Source organism: Macrobrachium nipponense, chromosome 6 (assembly GCF_015104395.2).
Source record: "Macrobrachium nipponense isolate FS-2020 chromosome 6, ASM1510439v2, whole genome shotgun sequence".
Classification (NCBI taxonomy): domain Eukaryota; kingdom Metazoa; phylum Arthropoda; class Malacostraca; order Decapoda; family Palaemonidae; genus Macrobrachium; species Macrobrachium nipponense.
In genome coordinates, this window is record NC_061108.1 from 5,094,221 (window position 1) to 5,118,220 (window position 24,000).

At 35.9% G+C, this 24,000-nt stretch overlaps 1 protein-coding gene across 13 annotated transcripts in view; it reads left to right on the forward strand.

Moving 5' to 3' along the window:
• Positions 1–24,000, forward strand: part of LOC135216414 (muscle calcium channel subunit alpha-1-like) — an 821,008-nt gene that overhangs the window by 368,589 nt on the left and 428,419 nt on the right. For 2 of the 13 annotated variants that reach the window (XM_064251738.1, XM_064251740.1), the window contains exon 1: positions 22,445–22,695. The exons of 9 other annotated variants lie outside the window; for them this stretch is intronic. The gene's annotated coding sequence lies outside the window, so the exon portion shown is untranslated. Of the gene's footprint in view, positions 1–22,444; positions 22,696–24,000 lie in introns of those variants that run through there. 2 more of the 13 variants (XM_064251737.1, XM_064251741.1) reach the window with 1 other exon arrangement.

Here is a 24,000-nt window from a genome sequence, read left to right on the forward strand (position 1 = left end):
CGGTAATGTTAGACAATCTCTCTCTCTCTCTCTCTCTCTCTCTCTCTCTCTCTCTCTCTCTCTCTCACGAGAGGGTGGTCACTCAACAACTCCGACCGAAGCCTTGTGTATTTTGAACCGATCACCAGAATGAACGAAACTGATCCAAACAAAAGAGATAACGCGAAGAGCTGCCTCTCATTTTGCTTATCTTAATAACCATCATCGTCGGGGTCTCTCTCTCTCTCTCTTACGAATAAGAATTTTTATTACGAGCATCGTCATCCGCCACTTTCGCATCGTGTTTCATTCTTGTTGAAGTGATTCATTTCTGCTCTCTCTCTCTCTCTCTCTTCTCTCTCTCTCTCTCTCTCTCTCTCTGTACCTGCTGGTTGAAGTGGTGAGCTTTGCATTACACCTGGACGGATGCATGTATGTATATATGTATGTACGTATGTATGTATGGAATACTTGATAGAATGCATTCCATCTTCGTTGTCGTGTAAGAATGACAATGAGGAGAGCAATTAACGAGATAGAATATATTAATAAAAGAAAATACACGTGCATGTATGTATGTATAGAACACTAGATAGAATGTATTCCATCTCTGATGTCGTCGTGTAAGAATGACAATAAGGAGAACAATTGACAAAGAGATAAATTCTGATAAGAAAAGAAAATAGACATGTATGTTTCTATGTGTTTATATGTATGCATGGAAGATTTGGAAGAATGTCTTCCATCTCACTATTATCGCGAAGGAATGGATATAAGAACAAGAAGTAACGAGAGATAGTATGCATTAATGAAAGATGATGTCTGTATACAAACGTAAGTCCTTTAGAAGTACATTTATGTATAAAAAGATGACTTATGATATCTTAGTAGGCTTCAACATAATAATATGGATCATAAATTAAACATATCTGTATTCCATTTTATTTGGCAGTTTCCCGTAGGGGGGTAGTGCCGTCAGTGCACCTCATTCGGTGCAATGTAGGCATTACTTAAGGTTCTTTGCAGCGTCCCTTCGGCCCCTGGCTGCAGCTACTTTCACTCCTTTTACTGTACTTCCGTTCATATTCTCTTTTTTTTTCGTCTTAATCTTTCTGTCCACCCTCTCCTAATAGTTGTTTCATAATGTAACTGCTTTGAGGGTTTCCTCCTGTAACACCTTTCAAACCTTTTACTGTCAATTTCCGTTTCAGCGCTGAATGGCCTTAGTTGCCCCAGTGCTTGGCACAATGCCAAAATATCTATATAAATCAAATTAAATCAAAATTATTTGGCAGTTGATATTTACTGACATTTGGTGTGTCTTCGTGCAAATAACTAATGTCTCATTTGAAAAGCAGTTAGGAATAGAATGGAAAATATTATATTCAGTGGTAAATGCTAACTGCTGTGATCAGTTGTCTAAGCATATTATTTTAAGATTTACTTAGTGTTGTATATGTTTGGGAGGTTCTCAGCCTAAGTTTGTTTATCGTTGTTTTGTTGTTGTTGTTAGTTTTTCAAGAGCTTTAGACTCTCAGAGTTCATATTATGCTTATTTCTGATCCTTGGCCACTCAGTCACTCCAAGGAGCTGGGTTCCGTCGTAAAAAATAAGTAATAAAAAAACCTAAACCCCTCCAAAAACTAAACCCCCAAAAAACCTAAACACCAAAAAAACCGAAGCCCCAAAAAACCTAAACCCCGAATAAAACCTAACCCCCTAAAACAACCTAACCCCTAAAAAAAACTAAGCCCCCACAAACCTAAGCGCCCCAAAAACCTAACCCCCTTAAAACCTAAACCCCGAAAAAACCTAACCCCCCAAAAACCTAAACCCCCCAAAACCTAAAACTCTCCAAAAACCTAAACCCCGAAAAAACCTAAACACCCAAAAAACCTATGCCCCCAAAAACCTAAAAACCCCTATAAGAAACCTAACCCCTCCAAAAAAAACCTAAACCCCCCTAAAATACTAACCCCTCCAAAAAAACGTAACCCCCCAAAACGTAACCCCCTTAAAATACTAACCCCTCCAAAAAAACGTAACCCCCCAAAGAAACCTAAACATCCCAAAAACCTAAACCCCCAAAAAAACCTAAACTCCCAAAAAAACCTAACCCCTCCCCCCCCAAAAAAAAGGGGGGGGGGGGAAATTTCGTGCATTCGTTCATTCACATTACCCCACTCATTTCAGTTCAAAGCTGCTCGTCGGCGACCTTGGTAGTTGTAACGCCACATCATTCATATTTGGAACTGATATCAGGCTAGAGAATGTAGCTTGAACACGTAATAGAGAGCTTGGCAGCTATAATTTTACAATATAATTTGACTTTAACTTGGCGTCTAATTTTCAAAAGAGGTAGAGGTCGGCTGTTCAAAATTGCAAAAAAAAAAAAAAAAAAATCTTGTAGATGTCTTCTGTCATACTTTTTTATCAAAAAGTTCAGCAATTATGAATTATTAAAAGTTCAGAAATTACGAAGTAAATGGATTCCTTTCAAGTGTTTATTGAGCGAATAACTTAACTAGTCATGTAGGTTTTCATGGCTTCGAGGTAAAACTAGCTTTCATCTTTTCTTGAATGCTAATCCCTATATATATTGTGCTTTGTCATTTTGCCTCAGTGTCTTTATATTATTACCATTATTATCATCATCTCACGCGTATTAAGCCAAGGAATCACCTGAAAGGTTATGTAAATATGTCCTCTATTATCAATTTTACTCCTTGGGCCTTATCCATATTTGTTTTGAGCGTTTTCTTCACTCATTTTACCAATAACATATCCTTTCTCATTATTCTCTCAAGAAGATGAGATTATATATTCAAATCAATTTCTGTCTCCCATCCGGAACGAACCTCGGTAGTGGCAGGCCAAGGCGATACCGACAGACCTACCAAGGCCGTAAAAGAAGTCGGAGTCTATGCCCTCCGTATCCGAGCTTATCCTGGGCAGGTTTCTGAAGTCTTAGCATACCTTAGATTTCAATTTCTTTATGACCTTGGTATGAGGTCAGTCAGTACTGCCTTGGCCTGTCACTTGGGAGATCGAGGTTCGATCCCGATGGGAGCAGAAATTGATTCTCCCATGTAATCAATTTTAGTTCTTACACGAGTCTTGCTTATTTAAAATGTGTTGAAGTTCATTTATCGCTTACGAGTACCGTCTACCAGACATCAATCATTTTTGCCAACCTTTGCAGTTTTTTTTTTTTTTTTTTTTTTTTTTTTTTTTTTTTTTGTTTTTTTTTTTTTTTTTTTTCTTTCTTTTTTTTTGCCCCAAGACAGCTCTCCCTTGATGCCAAGTGCACCAAGGGCCATCCTAAGTGTCAGACCTTATGGCACTTAACCATCATTACCAATTTCACACCACTCTTCCCCACTTATGCCTTCTGACATCTATCAAGCTTTATTCGAACGGATTTTTAAGAATTTTTTTATTACAGTATACTAAGATGTCGTCTTGGATTTCCTGATATTTCTCTTATTTCTTTTTCTTTGACGGTATACTGAGGTGAAGTCTTGTATTTCTGCAGCATTATATTGTACGCCAAAGTGGTATTAAGTGACTTCGACAGGTAGACTCTGTCATCGTCATAGCGCATCTTTTTCCTCATAGTCCCAAAACAACAACTTATTTTCCCTTTTATCTTAGTTTTTCGCTTTTGCTTTTTTCCTTATTTTTCGCTTGTTATTTTCGTGTCGTTCTTTTTCTGTTTTCCTTATTTTTCGGTTATATTTTTTCCTTATTTTTCATCTTTTTTGTTTTCTTTTTCCTTATTTTTCCATTTTCATTATTTTTCGCTTTTTATTTTTGTGTCCTTATTTTTCTGTTTTCATTGTTTTTCGTTTATATTTTTTCCTGATTTTTAATTTTTTTATTTTTTTTCCTATCTCCATATTTCTCCTTTTTCCTTACTTTTCGTTTCTCTTTATTTTCCCTTTTCTCTTATATTTCACTATTCCTTTTTTTCCGTAATTTTTATGTTTCCTTATTTTCCATGTTTCCTTAATTGTCCCCCTTCCCTATTTTTCCCATAATTTCTATAACTTTTCTTTATTCTAATTTTTCCTTTGTTCTTTTTTTTCTGTTTCCTTATTATTCCTCTCCTTATTCTTCCTGTTACCTTATTTTTCCTCTCCTTAGTTTTTCCTTTTACCTTATTTTTCCTGTTACCTTATTTTCCTCTCCTTAGTTTTCCTTTAACCTTATATTTTTTCTTTTACCTTATTTTCCTCTCCTTAGTTTTCTTTTTGCTTATTTTGTGAGTTGATACAATGGTGTATCCATCGTTAGCCGACATACGTCTTCCCTTTGTCATTCCCGTAGGTAGGTTCTGTCTTGGAGGGCGTAGGGAGTTCTTGTTACAGGCCTGCGGCTAAAGCCGATTTCTAAGCAGTTTCATTTCTCTGAACGCATATTTATATGTAATATAAGCGAATACCACAGGAAAATGATAGCAGAAACCCAAGCGCTTTCGTCTTACTAAGACAGGTGTCAAGGAACGAATGAAATACAGTTGGAAACAAAGAGACTTATCAGGTAAAACAAAAAGATCAAGAATACCAGATGGTTAATTGGAAAAAAGGGTAAAAATCAAAGAGATAATCCAGGATTATCGGATATCACACGGTCACAAACTTAACATAGATTTAACCCTAACAGAAACTACAACGTATCCATATAGTGCAAAATATGTAAAAGCTAAATATATTAATTTTGAAAAAGAAACCCACAAATTCAATTTGTAACTTGTTTACTTCTAAGTATTTACATTTAGTTTTACTCCACACTCGAGTACTTTCAGGCCCTTCTGTGGCCCATTCTCAAGAGATGTTTGGGATGTTAGCCTGGGTCAAGGCCCAGCAGTCTTCTGGAACTTCTTCTCGTTGTGCTGTCATTTATTGAGATGGCTCTTCTGGTTTTCGGTTTTCTTGAGAGTTGCCAATTCCCTCTTGTCGCTCTGATATCCTGAGCTGATGGTCAATGGGATTCACCCTTGTGGTAAGGGTGTGGTCACCGAAAGTCTGTTGGGCAGGAAACCTAATCTCCAGGTCAGCAGGGTCAATCTTAGCCTCTTTTAATATCAAAGCTCGGCTTATGGGATCTTCTGAGGTAAAACCTTTGTTTCCTTCAATTACTTTAATCTCTCTGATAAGTGCACCTTCTACTACCCTCCTGTGACTAATTTTGTTGCTTTTGTATATAAGCCTACTGTTTTTGAAATCCATCCTATGGTCATTTCCCAACAATGTCTTAGCTATAGCATCCCCTGAGAGTTAAAAGCTGTACTGCCCTTCTATGTTCTTGGACTCTAGTCCTTATTCCCCTACCTGATTCCCCCACGTATCTGTCTCCACAATTATTGCAATTGATTATGTATACCCCCGCTACATCATCTATATTACTGTCTTCTCCTTCCAATTTATTTTTACACACTTTGTTTTTTAAGGTATTATCGAAGGTATATGCAAATTTATATTTAGCAATATGGATAATATAAAGAATATCTCAAGTAGATTATTGACTAGGGATGACAGCAGCATTCACTAGGCTAGGATTAAATTTTTGTGCAGGGACTATACAAACAATATTAAACATAGAATTCAACAGCAAGATTAACTACCTTATGTTGAAACATCACAATGATTAGCTCCTTTTCTCAGAGGATGTGATGATAGGGGAGTAATGAAAGCAAACTTGGAGATATCTTGCCAAGGAGATTTAGTATCGCTCTGAAGGGATTAAAAAGCTACAAAGATATTAGAATTATGAAAGCTGACAAAGGGGGTTGTATTGTTATCATGAATAGTTCAGAATATAGGGTTAAAATGTACAGGCTACTAGATGATGAAACTACTTATGCTAAAATAGAGAATCCTCCAACAATCCAAAAGCTTCAGAATACCTTTAATCAGAATGTGAAGAAAATAATCAGTAGACTAGGTAATGGGAAGGACATGCTATGCAATAAATTATTCTCAAGTAAATTACCTGAACTTGCATATATATATGGCAGCCCCAAAATACACAAGGAGGGCTGCCCACTACGCCCTATTGTTTCTAGTAGGAAATCTCCTAACAAAAACTTAGCTGTGTGGTTAGCTGGAGAACTAGGAATATACTTAGGTATATTTTCAGAATCCCATATTAAACATTCAGTAGATTTCATAGACAAAGTTAAGAAAAGAATATAAAAGGACACATGGTTAGTTTTGATGTAGTAGCATTATTCACCAATGTCCCCTTAGATAAAGTATTAGAATTCCTACAGACTAAACATAATGAGGGGTATTTTCAATCCTAAACATCGAAATAGGCGTCTTCCTTGAGTTGATCAAATTGTGTGTCAGTGATACTTATTTTCACGTTTGAGGGACATGTTTACAAACAGAAATATGGAGTAGCTATGGGGTCCTCATTATCACCTATACTCGCTAAACATCTATATGGAATAGTTTCGAAACTAATCTAGTTCCTAATGTGAATGTCCCTAACTTAAAACTGCAAGGATGGTGGAGATACGTGGATGATATTTTTGCTATTCTGCAAGGGGATGGAAATAAAATAGAAACTTTTCTAGATGAGCTCAATAAGTTTTGATAACAATATCCAGTTCACTTTAGAGAAAATAAAGTAACAATAATAAACTGCCCTTTTTAGACACACTCATAGAAAGAAAAGAAACAGGATATGAATTCAGCACATATAGAAAGCCCACACATACAAACATCATATATGCATTTCTTCTCTTTTCATAGTCATGTTGTATAAAAATAGGGGTTTCTAACAGGTTTATTTCTTTATGGCAATGAGAACGTGTGACCCTTGCAAGATAGAGCAAGAAATAAATTACATCGATAAAAGCTTCGATGCATTAGCATACCGGAATGGTTCAGAAAAAGGGCACTCAACAAAGCTAGAAAAATATTTTACAGAGCGAATGTAGAGAGTACATGGAATAAAGAAAAATAAGAAAATAGTTGCCCTCCCTTTTATGCCTAAAATGAAACAATCACTTCAAAAATGAAAGAAAGTCAATATAAATTTTGTATATACCTTCGATAATACCTTAAAAAACAAAGTGTGTAAAAATAAATTGGAAGGAGAAGACAGTAATATAGATGATGTAGCGGAGGTATACATAATCAATTGCAATAATTGTGGAGACAGATACGTGGGGGAATCAGGTAGGGGAATAAGGACTAGAAGTCCAAAAGAACATAGAATTGGGCAAGTAGCAGCTTAACTCTCAGGGGGGAGTGGCTTATAGCTAGACATTGTTGGGAAAATGACCATAGGATGGATTTCAAAAACAGTAGGCTTATATACAAAAAGCAACAAAATTAGTCACAGGAGGGTAGTAGAAGGTGCACGTTTATCAGAGAGATTAAAGTAATTGAAGGAAACAAAGGTTTTACCTCAGAAGATCCCAGCCCTAACCGCGCTTTGATATTAAAAGAGGCTAAGATTGACCCTGCTGACCTGGAGATTAGGTTTCCTGCCCAACAGACTTTCGGTGACCACACCCTTACCACAAGGGTGAATCCCATTGACCATCAGCTCAGGATATCAGAGCGACAAGAGGGAATTGGCAACTCTCAAGAAAACCAGAACAGCCATCGCATAAATGACAGCACAACGAGAAGAAGTTCCAGAAGACTGCTGGGCCTTGACCCAGGCTAACATCCCAAACATCTCTTGAGAATGGGCCACAGAAGGGCCTGAAAGTACTCGAGTGTGGAGTAAAACTAAAATGTAAATACTTAGAAGTAAACAAGTTACAAATTGAATTTGTGGGTTTCTTTTTCAATCTTCAGAAAGAAAACTGAAAGAAGTTTTGTTTGGTTTATATTAATTTTGTTGCATATATTTATCGTTCCTTGACAATGTCTTAGTAAAGACGAAAGCGCGCTGGGATTCCTGCCTATGATTTTCCTGTGGTATTCGCTTATTTAATGAGTCACGTCCATCTACTGTGATTTTTAAGTTTAAGTTTATGTAATATATATATATATATATATATATATATATATATATATATATATAATATGTATATATATATTAATGTGTGTGTTTGTGTGTATTCGCTTATTTAATGAAGTCACGTGCATCTACTGTGATTTTTGAAGTTTATATGTAATATATATATATAAATATATATATATATTATATATATATATATATATATATATATATATAATCTATATATATATAATGTGTGTGTGTGAGTATCCTTAAATCCACAGTAGACAGTTAAGTGAAACAGGGACTTGGAACAAGTACTTTCGTAGTATATTTACATTTTCAACTTCGCACTGAATCTATAAAAAGTTGACAGGCCGTTATAATTACAAAAACAAAAAAGCCCTGTCAACTTCTTTTTGAACTTGAAAATGTAGAATATACTGCGAAAGTGCTTGTTCCAAGTCCCTGTTTCACTTTAATCGTTTTCTTACCGTTGGTTTTAGGGATATTCTCAAAGTTACTACTTGTTCTTTCGTGGTACGTTGATTGATATATATATATATATATATATATATATATATTATATATATATATATAAGTATATATATATATATATATATATATATATATATATATATATATATATATATATATATATATATATATATATATATATATATATATAATATATATATATATATATCTATATATATATATATATATATATATATATATATATATATATATATATATATATATATATATATATATATATATATATAAACATAGACATTACATTAATTAGCACGTCTTACCGTATGCAGATTACCTCTTGATTGAGGGACACTTCCTGTTCTGTATGTGCTTAATTTTTGGAAACCACCGCACTGCAAATCTCTCTCTCTCTCTCTCTCTCTCTCTCTCTCTCTCTCTCTCTCTCTCGCATGCAGTTCTCGGAGGCTTATAAGCAAGTCCCTCTTATACCTGGAGTGTATTAATAAGCCGATGAACGCAAACTGAAAATAATCAGATCCCATGTGACCCTTGAGTCACAGAAGATGACACACACGGATCCGCTATTTGAGACAATAGAGTAGTTTTCCCAGAACTGCAACAATGCATAGTGTTGTTTTCCTCTTCGTTTGTTGTTTTCGTTGTGCGTGGCCGTTTGTCTAAGTATAGGAGGTCAACGTCAGTTAGGAACTGAGGGCGGTCAGATTGTCTCAGGAAATGGTGCGGATTAGCGTGGCTAGTGACAGGTCATGTTGTCATTAGGCTTTGCTTGTCAGTAGAAGTAGTAGTAGTAGTAGTAGTAGTAGTAGTAATAATAACAATAATAACAATAATAATAATAAATAATTTATTAATATTAAGGAGGAGACCTTCTGTGCGGTCAGAAGCGTCGAAAATTATAGGTGATAACAACGTATTTTATTCATATAGAGCCCAATGGCGGATTTAAAGGGCGGGGGGATGGGGGTCCTCGTCACGTGCCACCCCCCCCCCCCCATGCATATGAATAAAAGGGCATTGCTTTCATTCAATAAATCATTATTAGTAAATAATACTTACTTAGGCAAAAATAACAACAACAATTACTATACATATATGAATATTGATATATATGTACTGTGCATATTACATATAAATACATATATATGTTTATTATATATATATTTATATAATTCTAAGGAGGCCGCCCCCACCACCACTAAAAGAGAGATTCTATATAAATTAAATGCTGTGGAAAAAGCTATATTATTATTATTATTATTATTATTGCAGACCGTGGAGAGAAATACCTTGGATAAAATTGAAATATAAAATATTGTATAATATGGTAATCAAACTATGGATATAGAGTAGGAAATTTTAAAAAAAAATTTTTGAATTCATTTTTGGGATTCATTTAGTGTTTCCAACACGCATTGAAATTGGAATGTAGTAAGATTCGAACTGACGAATTTGACTGAGGTACGTGTATCGTCGGGAAGGTTATTTGCATATATATATCTATATATATATATATATATATATATTATATATATATATATATCTATATATATATATATATATAATATTATAAATATATATATATATATATATATATATATATATATAATATATATATCTATATATATCATATATATATATATATATATGTATGTATTTATATCCTCGGGAATAAGTTAGACCCAAAAGGTTTAAAATTGAAAATAAGTTTTCCTTTAGTTGTAAGTTATGGTGAGTTATATAGTGTATGCCATTGTGAATTCTGTTATAAACTATATATATTCATACACACACACACATATATATAAATATATATATATAGTATATATATATATATATATATATATCATATATATGATATATATATGTGTGTGTGTGTGTTGTGTGTGTGTGTATATACATATATATATATATATATATATGAACATGTATATATATACATATATGTGTATTTGTTTGTGTTTTGTGTATAATTTAATTTCTGAAACTATTGGTGAATAATAATGTTTTTTCTTTTTTTTCAGGTACGTTGGTGTCTTAAACAGTTAAAAAAGAGGGGCATGTGGACTACTTTAATGTATGTACAGATTTTTAAATGGACATTTTTATTCTATATAGGTTTGTTTTTTCCTCATAAATTGGGGGGTTTCTAGTATATATATATATATAATATATATATATATATATATATATATATATATATATATATATAGATATATATATTTATATATATATATTTATTTTTTACAGAGCTGTTATTTTTTTTAATATTAATATATATATATATATATATATATATATATATATATATATATATATATATATATATATATATATATATATATATATATACAGCAATGTTTGGAAGAATGATACGAAATTCAGTATCGCAATATCATGATAAACTGTTATGTAATAAAACCCCACAATTTACATGAATAACTTACATATTAATGAATCTCATTCATACAATTGTGGATAGTTTTTACGTAACAATGTCTAAGACTGTCAAAAATATTTGGTGATTATTGTGAGTGCGCGGATATATTAACGTTTTGGAAACATATTTTCATTAATATTCCACAAGTCTTGAATGCGTGCTCCTTTCGTGTAAGTACATTGTAGATTCAGTCTGTGCAGGAATTGGCTGTTTTAGCTTAATCGAGGCGGATTGGCACCATCTCAGCAGGGTGCCACTTGGCACCCCCGTCCCACGTAGCCAAGCTGACGGCAGCCACACCTGGCCACATACCGAAAACCTCATGGAACATAGAGATAATATGTGGATGTTCATGTTTGATTGTGTCGTACCTGTGACATGACTTGTTTAGTGGTTTGGGTGTATAGGACTAGGTTCGTAGGAATAGTTAGAGATATATAGGTCTAGGGTCACACGAACGGTTATAGATATATGTCTGGGTTATAGATATATGTCTAGTTGTGTGTGAACGGTTATAGATATAGGTCTATGGTCGCACGAACAGTTATAGATATATGTCTAGTTATGTGTGAACGGTTTATAGGGATTATAGGTCTAATGGTCGCCGACACGGTTATAGATATATGTCTAGTTGTGTGTGAACGGTTATAGATATAGGTCTATGGTCGCACGAACGGTTATAGATATATGTCTGGGTTATAGATATATGTCTAGTTATGTGTGAACGGTTAAAGTTATAGGTCTAAGGTCGTATGAGCGGTTATGTTTGGGTTATAGATATGTATCTATACTCTGTTTTTTTCCATCTGTCCATCCGCCTGTGGTGTTTGCACATGGTAACACTGCGTCACGGGCTTTATATAATATCCTATTTCGAATATTAACGGTGTAATTTGCATACAGTAAATTATTAAAACACTTTTCAGTTGCAAATGTACACCCAGATATCCTTTTATTTACATAAAACTTACACATAGCGTAACTATTTAAAGCCCGGGACGCAGTGTTACCTTACGCAAACACCACAGGCGGATGGACAGATGGAAAAAAACAGAGTATAGTTATTTATGAATAGTTATAGATATAGGCCTAGAGTCGCACGAACGGTTATAGATAGATATCTGGGTTATAGATAAATGTCCAGGTCCGTATGAACAGTTATAGATATAATTATGTCTAGGTTCGTATGAACCGTTATACATACACTCGTATATCTGGGTTATAGATATAGGTCTGGGTTCGTATGAATTATTATAGATATAGTTTTATGTTCGTATGAATTTATATAGATAAAGGTCTAGGTTCGTATGAACAGTTATAGAATATAGTGATGTTTCAAGGAAATTTCGATGTAATAAATTTTTTTGTGATTGAATTATAATTTATAGGTCTATGTACATACATACATACATGCATTAAATAAAATCTACTATAGTAGATTCACATCAAGCGTGCATCCGATGTCTGGGCCAGTCCCTTACGACGCTCCTGATTGGCTGTTGATAAGCCAATCATAGGGTTAGAAGCTCAGTCTCTCGAGAGACTTCACATAGGCAGGATGTATGTTCCACCGCTCCTGAGGGATACTTTTGAAAGACGTATCTCTCAGGAGAAGTGGAAGAAAATACATCCTGTTTAAGTGAACTCTCTCTCGAGAGACTAAGAGTTTCCAGCATTGTGCTTGGCTTATCAACAGCCAATCAGGATTGAGGTAAGGGACTGGCCTAGACATCAGATGCACGGGTGATGTGAATCTACTATAGTACCTATACCTATTATATTAGCGTGGGAGAAAGGCTTAGTTTACAGTTATATAAGTACATAATAAGTCCTTCTTCCTCGTGTTCATATTCGGTTATTGAATGTTTCAACGATACTTAAGTAATATTTATTATATAATAACTTGAGGCCTCTGGTTTATGATTTAGAATATAAGTTAGATTGACGTTACAGTTTTCTGTAGTGTTGACTTTTAAGTAATGACAGTTAAATAATAAATGAAATAAGATTATTTTCTTCTCACGTCTGAGAAATTGCGATTTGTATTTTACTTCAGTGGGTTGAATCTGTGCCTTTAGTGATGTTTGCTTAAATTTGTACGTTGTTATGTGGCTTCTATAGCATTGAGAAAAAGGCAGTTTCTCTCTCTCTCTCTCTCTCTCTCTCTCTCTTCTCTCTCTCTCTCTCTCTCTCTCTCTGACAGTAGCAGCGGAAGTAGGAAAATCATGTCTGATCTAACTGTTTAAACTCAATTAATTTAAGAGATTTTTTTAAAATTTATTTTTTTACATCCCCTTTTTGATCGATGAAATTACATTAGCTGGATCTGGAGCGAGAATTTTAATTTTTTTCCTCTCAGGCCATTAAAGAAGAAAATAATTACAATGCTGAAAAGGATTATTACCTCTGTAACGTATCTTGGTTTGTTCGTATGTCCGACTTGTTATTCTAGGAGTTAAAGTAGATTCACATCAACCGTGCATCTGATATCTAATCCAGTCCCTCTCAAGAGTTCACATAGGCAGGATGTGTGTTCTACTTCTCCTGAGGGATATGTCTTTCAAAAGTATTCCTCAGGAAAGGTGAAGCATATACTTTCCGCCCATGTGAACACTCTCGAGAGAGGCTGAGAGTTTCCAGCCCTGTGGTTGGCTTATCAACCAGCCAATCAGGAGCGTCGTAAGGGACTGGCCTAGACATCAGATGCACGGTTGATGTGAATCTAGACATCAGATGCACGGTTGATGTGAATCTACTATAGTACTGTACTGTATTTTATAGAGTATCTCATTAATGCGAATGATATTTAAAACCTAAATATACTGAATACATTAAGAAAATTATAATAATCATATGGCAGAGTGGAGTTTTAATTTACGATCACGGTTGTTCGTAAGTTGAAGTTTCGTAAGTAGAAGATAGTGTCTGTACCTGTCATTGTTAGTTAATGTACAGTTAGAGTTATGTGCTCATATCGTCTTCCACGCTGTTAGACCGTCTTGAATGATTTGACAAATGATTTTGGACAGAATACTGCGTTTGAAAGACTTGCCATCAAATTAATTGACAGGAAAACTGTCGTAATTCTGAAATGAAATCTTTGAGTGTCCCTTCCGACATTTTTCCCAATCTCTCTCTCCTCCACTTTGACATCCACAGCGTTTGAATTGGGATAGATTTTGAATTACAATTCTGATTGTTTTTCTAATGGCATTTAGCAAAGTGAAATAGATGTGATTCAATGGTTGATGGCTTTGAACAGTTATTAGACCCTGTCTGTAATGAGCGGACAGACATATGCAAAATAATAATAATAATAAAGAAAAACCAACTTACCAAAACTGCTCATGACAAACAAACGTTGGTAAATGTCTCGGCACAGTCTGTTTCCCCTCCCTGCAACCGCCCTCCATTCCCCCCCCCCCCCCACCCCCTCCCCCCCACCCCACGCTCCAGGAGTGCCATAGTCAGGCCTAAAGGGCTTCACCTTCTTCTCCAGATGCCTATGGGTAGGAATCAACATGGCAGGTGACCGACCCCATTCTTCTTTTGTATACATAACTTTTCCTTCTCGAGTGCCAAGGTTCTGAATACGGGCGACCCCCTCCACTCTCTCTTCTCGAGTGCCAGGTCGATACGGGTCGACCCCCCTCCCCCTCTACTTTCCCCCTCGCCACCCCGCCTACCCAAGGTGGTGGGGGGTCCCTACCCATCCTCCCACCTACCTACCTACCGTTATCCCCGCTCCAGGTAAAACGATAACATCACCTCATTTATTTGTCGCCGTATCTTAGGACTGGGGGGCGTGGGGGGGGGGGCTAGTTTTGATTTGCTTCCATGGCGGGGTTCTTGTGCCCCTCCCAACCCCCTCCCCCCCCTTTTTTTCATTGCTTGGCTCTCGCGTTTTTTGATGGTGTTTTGACGAGGAAGTGGTGGACTGTAGGTATCTACACGGACAGAGACACGAAACATCCAACAAAAAACCCACATATATATGTAGATTTTTCTTATCCTATATATATATATATATTATAATATATTAATATATATAATATACTTATCATATATGTATATATGCATAATCTATATATATAATATATATAATATATATACTATATATATGATATGCCATTAACTACAAAATGTCAACTAAAATCCAATTCGCTCTACCTCGGAATTAATATATATTCATATACGTATGTTAACCGGATGGGAATTTTTTAGTTGATGACAATTTCGTCCTCTCGTGGATTCGAACCAGCGCACAGACGGAGGAGAATTCAGGATATCAGTGATGTTACCGACTTGGCCAAACGTCACTGAAGAAGTCCTGATTTCTCCTCTTGTCTGTGCGCTGGTTCGAATCCGCGAGGGGCCGGAATCATTATCCACTAAAAGAAGGTATTTGGAGATATATTCGTTCAGAGGTAGAGGCGAATTGGATATTAAATGACATTTGTAGATTAATGCGTGTATATGAGTCACGGTGATGTGATGAAGATACGTGTATTATGTACACACACACATGCATACACACACACACACACACACACAAACACCAAATCTGGACGCCGGACTACAAACCCATCCCAGAGGGATAGAGTTGATCGCCAGGGTATTCCCCGAGTCATAAATTCGGCTTGTGGACAACAATGGCGGTTATTCTCGACTGGGATTTTTCTTTAAAAGGACGATTGTTAACGAGAGAGATCTCCGTCTAACGAGAGAGAGAGAGAGAGAGAGAGAGAGAGAGAGAGAGAGAGAGAGAGGGACCACAGTACGACTTAATTTGAACTACGATGGAACGAAAAATGACCTCCCTCTGACGTCATTCTGAGCGGGTGAATGAAGTGACGTCATTCTAAAGAGGTGAGGATGACGTCATTCTAACCAGGTGAGGGTGACGTCATCTGGTAAGCATCTACGTGAATGGAGGGCTGGAAGTTTTTTTTATTTTCGTTCGCACTGGAATACAGATAGGTAGAATTTAGGCCAAGAGCACAACTCTGGGACCTATATATATGAGGCCGTTGAGAGCTGAAAGGAAAATTGATAGTTAAAAAGGTTACAAAGGTGTAACAGGAGGAAAACCTCAAAGCAGTTACACTTAAGAAAAAAATTGTCAGGAGAGAGTGGAAGGAAAGATGGAAGAAAGAGAATATGAACGAAGGTCTGAAGATGAATAGAGACGCGAAGCTTGAGAAGTCTTCAAGAAGGAATATATTAAAGAAAATAGATAAATAACTGCTAAGTATAATACTTATTATTATTATTATTATTATTATTATTATTATTATTATTATCAGAAGATGAACCCCATTCACAATGAACAAGTCCACCATAGGGGCCACTGCCACGAAATTCAGTCTTCCAAAGAATATGATGCTCACTGGGAAGTAGCTACATTTGGGATGCGTAATAGATTACTTTACTAGCAAAACATTGTATTTATTAATCTTTGCAGCGTGTTCTCTGCTTGGAACCCGGAATTATCTATATAAACGTATGATCTGCATAGTATCATTTTTTTCTAGGAACTTGCTTTAGTAATAAACATTATGACTTACAGTGTCTTTCGTTCATGAAACAACAAGCCAAATGTACAGTGTTATCGATTCTTGAAACGCTTAGGTATTTCTTACTCATTTCAGTTGACCTCTGGTCACGTGATCTGGTACTAACTGGTTGGAGCGCAACTGTGGCGTGATCGGTATGGTCTTGACCTGCCACCTCGGTGGCCACGAGTTCGATTCTCGGGTATTCTATTGAGGTGTTACAGATGCGTATTTCTGGTGATAGAAGTTCACACTCTCGACGTGGTTCGGAAGTCACGTGAAGCCGTTGGTCCCGTTGCTGAAATATCACCGGTTCCGTGCAACGTAAAAACACCATACAAACAAACAAACGACTAACTGGTTGGCATCATTCTGATCTTTAAAATGATGCCAACTACTTGACCTATCATTTCAAATGCCCTAAATGACCTCGTAGGTCCTAGCGCGTGTCCTTTGGCCTAAATTTCATATAATCCATCCCGTTCCGTCCGCAGGAATCTTTGTCATCATTGTCCGCAATTCCTGTATTGTAGAGTGTATCCTGTTCCTCTCTCATTCCAAAAAATATGGGAATGAAGCAGTATTTGGTGTTGTAAGACATTAATTTTGTATAAAATGCATAGCTAGTCAGATTCTTTCAGGAATGCTAATTTTAGCGTGAAACTTCCTTGTTTTAAATTTAGCTCATTTTTCCTACACACAGAAACTTGTGTTTAAAAGTTAGTTTATAAAAATCTCCAGCATTTTATGAATGAGCCTTTGTTTACTTTGTTTATTCAGTTGGCTGAGGAGGACCTTTGTGCAAACTGGTGAAAGTTCCCTTGTTTAAACTTTTTTTTTCTTTTTTTTTTTTTTTGAAAATACAGTCCCGCACATACAGGGTGTACATAAAGTCCCGGTACCATTACAAGTATTTATGGCTGAAAGTGGTACTGGGACTTTATGGACAGCCTGTACATCGTTGTGGCTTGTTACTCATTGAGATTTGTACATATCGTCGAAGAATCCAACCTAATTTCATTCCATGATCAATAATTCCTTTTTTATGATAAAACAAGTAAGAAATTTAGAGTATAAAGCCTTTCTTTTGATATTAAGATGATTGTGTTATACGTATGTATTGCTCGTGGTATATTGCAAATAATATTGATATTAACTATTTTCTTTTTAGCTATGATTGTTAAGAGGGAAATAATATATATATACATATATATATATATATATATATATATATATATATATATATATATATATATATATATATATACTACACACACACACACACACACACATATATATATATATATATATATATATATATATATATATATATATATATATATATATATATATATATATGGGTGTGTATTGAAAGAATGACATTTCGAAAGAGTAACATAACAAAGAGTGACAAACCTGAACAAAAAATCATAAGAGTGACATAACACACACACACTCTCTCTCTCTCTCTCTCTCTCTCTCTCTTCTCTCTCTCTCTCTCTCTCTCTCTCTCTCTCTCTCTTTGACTTAATGATTGTTATAACTGCGAAATAACAGTAATAGTTGTTGATACTTGTACTATCTTCACAGCACTTACATCTCTTAGAATAGCAGTTGTTCGAAAATGTCTAGGTGAAGGCTACATTCTAAAATATTTTCAAGAAACTGTTTTGTTGTCTGATAGCTTTTGGCTGGATTAGGTGTTCCTTAGAGAGCATATTGTATTTGCACATCGTCTTGCCCATAATGGATGAATACAGTTTTGCCACATCCCAAAAAGGAAAAGAAAAGCTAGTCTTCAGAGAGCACATATACCGACATCAGAGGTCCCGAGGTCAGAATCATTATTTCCGGTGCGAGGACAAAATTTGTGGTGGTGCTGCAACACTTCGTGGAGTTTCGCTTTTTAATGAACAAGGTGGCTCGATATCTGGAGGAAAGGCACATAATCATGCACCGCTTGCTGGGAGAAAAGAGATACTACAATCTATTGCAGAACTTAAAGGCCAGGCTAAGACTTCAAATGCAACACCAGCGGCAATTATACAAGAAACTAGACAGAAAGTAGATATAACCTATGGTTCTGAAATGCCATCTGCATCAGCGATGAGGCAAACTATCCATCGTATACGTAAAAAAGAATTTCCAGTGAACGCAGAATCTGCCATAGATCTGGTAATCCCGAATAAGGTACAGGTTACCCATACAGGAGAGAGAAACTTCCTTTTGTTTGATACAAAAACCGAGAGAGAGAGAGTTTGGAAGCAGTAATCGAGCATGAAGAGGTACAGGAAAGAATCATAGCTTTTGGCAGTGAAAATCATTTACAAAGATTAGCCGACTCAAATATCTGGTTCTGTATGACATTTAAGGACTTGCCCTCGACAATTCTGTCAGAAATACACTATCCATTACATATTCCACGGGCAAACTTTCCCGGCTGTATATGCGTTGTTGCCTGGGAAAACTACACAGATATATCCATCAATGCTAGAACATTTACTTTCAGTTGCCGAAGCAAAAGGAATTCAACTAATTCCTACAGTCATCATGGTAGATTTTGAATTATCTTGCATCAAAGCTCCCAAGAAAAATTTCCCGATGCTATAATCACCGGATGCTTTCTTCACCTGTGCCAAAGTATATACCGAAGTATTCAAAAGCATAACCTTGTTGATGCTTACAAAAATGATGGAAATTTAGCTTTAAGCTTACGAAAATTGGCTGCCCAACATTTTTACGGCCTGATGAAATCCATGATGCGTATTTAAGTATCTCAAATGACATTCCAGATGAAGCTGAACCAGTCCATAAATATTTTGGAGAGACTTACGAGCTAGGGAGGCGTATAATTCCACGAAGAGGAAGAGGTAGGCCAAGACAAAATCATGTACGACGTCATCCTCCACGATTTAATCCTACTATATGGAGCATTCATCACTTGCAACGATACAATCTTCCAAGAACAAATAATTGTGTAGAAACTTGGCACAGGAGATTTGAAACAGTAGTTGAGCGTTACCATTTTTATACTAAATGATTAGGGAGTTTACGAAAGAAGATCATCGTACAGACCAAGAGGTACAACGTCTAACATCAGGCATTACTCCTATTAAGAAGAAGAAAGAACAAATCCAAAGAGAGAATAGACTCGCAGCAGTATTAAGTAGACAGGGACAAGTCTCTTTGAATGAATACGTCAAGGGAATTGCTCACAATTTACTCTTAGGTACAAGTAATGGGGCTAGCAACTTAGAGGAAGACACTGATGAAGATTGAAAACAATAATTTGATTTTAATGTTTTGTTTACAAAAATATGTTAATATTTAAAGCAATTTTATGTGTACATTTTTTTCGCATGTCATGATTAAAATTTTTTAGTTATTTTATGTTAAAAAAAGAAATAATTATTTTAATCACAGAACAAAAGAAATGAATATTTAATCACTGAACTTGTTTTAGTACCCCGTGCATTCCAATAATCTAGTGTTAAAAAACGTAATTTTGTTACTCTTATGTTATGTCACTCTTTTGATAATTAAAATATACTGTCACTCCGTTAATTCACTCTTATGATCTGTCACCCTTTTGAGAAGTATTTTTGCACTCATGTTATGTCACTCTTCTGAGCGGCTCCCATATATATATATATATATATATATATATATATATATATATATATATATATATATATATATATATATATATATATATGTGTGTGTGTGTGTGTGTGTGTGTGTGTGTGTATGTGTGTGTTATATATAAAAATATATATATATATCTATATATATAGATAGATAGATAGATAGATGATAGATAGATAGATAGATAGATAGATGGATATACAGTGCATGTATGTATTACATAGAATTATCATGAAATATATTCATGCAAAGATTATGTAAGAAGAGTAGAAGATTCTTAATGAATTAGCGTGAGAAGAAATTATTTACTTTCTAGGTAAAATGTATCGTGCAGTATTAAGGAACCAAAAAATGTTTTCTGAAAAATTGCAAAAAAAGAAATAAATTAAAAAATAGATAAAAAATATTGGGTCAGCTATTAATGCACATGTTTCTAAAACTGCAAAGAAGGAAGGGTAAAAAAAAAAAAACAAGGCCAAAGCGCGATTTAACAATGGGGGGGGGGATGGGGGGGGGGGGGTCGGCGGGGGGGGGGGCAATGGCAGCAAGCATTTATATAGCGCTGTCACATATTAATGACAGGAGGCACACAGCTGAAGGAAACGCAGCAATGCCAGAAAGAACACTGAAAGTTGAAGTCAGGTCTGAGAAACAACACTAAAGGGGGTCTCACCTACAGACTGATGATAATAATTGAGCCCTTATCGTGTTTTCATAAAGTTTATTTAACAGTTTGTCAAAATTTCTCATGTTTTCTGTTTTTGATGCTCTAATGGACATGATTAACGTAGGTTATGTTGGATTAATCTGTCAAGTACGGTACTTCCAACTCGCGACGAGTTGATGTCTAATTATTTTATCTCATTTATTTCAAACGTCGTTGAGAGATTAGAGAGAGAGAGAGAGAGAGAGAGAGAGAGAGAGAGAGAGAGAGAGAGAGAGAGAACTACAAAGTACAGGAAAGTATGGAGGCGTGAATATTTGCCTTGCCTTTCAGTTTGTTTAGAAATTTCGTACAAAATTATTGTGACTTGCCACTTTTTTTTTATTTTCTACTTTTCCAACATTTCTCCTAAGATTGCTCTGTAGTTTCGAGACTTTAAACCGCCCACGGCCCCCCCCCCCCCCATAGGGACTTGATAGTACCCTCCTCTGTCAGATATATATATCTTTATCAGAACATGTGCATGCCAAAGTCTCTTTTTTGTCAGTTAAATGATTTTTTTTTCAAGTCACTGGTCCCTGTGGTGGGTTTGCTCCTTATCAATATAGGGTTCGTCCTCTGAATAATAATAATAATGATAATAATCAAATAATAATAATAATAATAATTAATAATAATAATAATAATTAATTATTATTATATTATTATTATTATTATTATTATTATTATTATTATTATTATTATTATTATTAATTATTATTGCTGAATGCTTCTCCACTCCAGGGTCTTTTGCCAAAAACATATGGCATCAATTTATTATTATTATTATTATTATTATTATTATTATTATTATTATTATTATTAAAATTATTATTATTACAGCTCACTTGTGTATGTCGAAAATAACTATCGCTGACACACTCTTCAGCATTCCACAATATATATTGTAGTCACTGTCTGTTATTACTGAGAATGATAATTATATATTTTCAGTGCTACTACACCAGAGTTCTTCATACGCGTTGACGATGCTTTATCATTGAAATTTTTTTTCGATATACCTGCAGACGAATTTGAAGTACTTTTAGTCATTTTTAGATACTTGGCCTTGGTATTAGCTGAGAAGCGGTCACATTGGAGTCTTCGCCAGGGTCGGTGTGCGTTTATTAATACATGATTGCCATTGGCTGTAAGTAATTGCTATCCATGGTTGGGTGAATTCGCTGTTAGAGGGTTCACCATGGCTTGATAGTCAGAAGTATGAAAATGTGTATACATATACATTATGTATATATAAATAAATATATTACGCTATGTAATATGTATACATAAATTATATATATGTATGTATATATATTTATATATAAATATAATGTGTGTGTGTGTAGGTGTGTGCGTTGCATGTCATTTTTTTTGTTTGTGTGTGTGTGTATGTGTTTGAGTGCTTCTTCTGCTTGTTTATAGAATATCTACTGGATAGAGAGAGAGAGAGAGAGAGAGAGAGGGGGGGGGGAGGGGGGGGGGGGGTGGTAGCGTTTGCTTTCGGAAGTTACCACAGACATTCTTAATTTCATGCGAATGTACGAACCGAGAATTGTAAGTTAAGCTCAGCAAACAGTCAGTGAGAATCAGTTTGTGTTGTATGAGGATAAGGAGGATGAGACACCCTGACCAACCACCACACTCTGAGAGAGAATGAGTCTTAAAAAAACTTTGTGAGAATACGTGAAAGTCCGGTCTCTCTCTCTTACTCTGTGTGTAGAGAGAGTTGGGGGAAGAGCGCGCTTGATAGTTCTGTCTGTCTCTCTCTCTCACTCTCTCTCGCTCCTCTTCTCCCTCTCTCTCTCTCTCTCTTTCTCTCTTTTTTTTTAACAGTTTAGTAGCTTTTCCCCGGCCCGTCCTGCGTTTCCGATACTGGTGAAAATTGATATGTATATATCGTGCTTTTGTGCAATCTGGAAAAATCTGAAACTCTCGTGGTGTCAAGCATTACTCTGTGTTCCCATACAGTGAAAATGGATGTATTTGAAAAATCAACCTTGTGCTAAAATAAAAAAAAGTTAGTCGTGAAATTACAGGAGATACTCGGACTCGCAAGATAGTGGCACTCAATTCCTGTGGCTCTCGATTCCTGTGGCACCCCCATTCCTGTGACACTCCATTCCTGTGGCACCCCATTCCTGTGGTACTGTGAAATTTGAGGAGATACTTGAGACTCACAAGATAGTGGCACTCCATTCTTGTGGCACACCCATTCCTGTGGCACTCCATTCCTGTGGCACTGTGGAATTTGAGGAGATACTTGGGACTCACAAGATAGTGGCACTCCATTCCTATGGTAAAACCAACCCAGCAACCCCATTCCCTTGTGTCACTCCGGGATTCCCTCTGGGCACTGCCGGTCCATTCCTCTGGCATTTCCTTCCAAAAGTGCCCGTCAGAATTGTCACATTTGTTACAGTAATGGTGATGATGTGTCTGAGTTTTGTGGATTAGAAAAAAAATACATTGATACGAAGTGTGGTTATAGAAAAAAGGCAACCTAGATGGAAAATAAAAGATGAGAAAATGTGGAAAACTATTGTATTTATCAATGATTCTTCTCAAGTTTCTTTTTGAAAAGGCAGAGGGAGTCGACGAGTCAAAGACTTAAGGAGACGCTTTCGGGAGAAAAAAAATGGTCCTCTTGTGTTGTACAGATTCTAATTTTGTCCCGAGAAAGAAAATGCCAATTGGCCACCTCTCTCTCTCTCTCTCTCTCTCTCTCTCTCTCTCTCTCTCTCTCTCTCTCTCTCTTTCTAGACTAACGTATGTGTAGCTTATTCACATACCTATGTGTACACTACTCTCTCTCTCTCTCTCTCCTCTTCTCCGGTTCGTCTCTCTCTTCTGCTCTCTCTCTCTCCTCTTGCTCCATTTCCATTTATACAGGGGTCAGGTTTCCATTGACCAAACATTGAAACTTTTCTCTTCCTCTCTCTCTCTCATCTCTCTCTCTCTCCGTCCATCCCTCTTCTCTCCTCTCTCTCTCTCTTCTCCCTTCCTCTCTCTCTCTTTCGTTGCTTTGTAAAACCAGCAATAGAATCTTTCCTCAACAACCAGTTATATAGCACACGGTAGCTCCAACCAATGAATAGTGAATTTACTTAAAGAAGATAGATCACCCTGTGAGGGGGAGTGAGGGGAAGAGAAGAGAGAGAGAGAGAGAGACCTGAGAGAGAGAGCGATTGTCCACA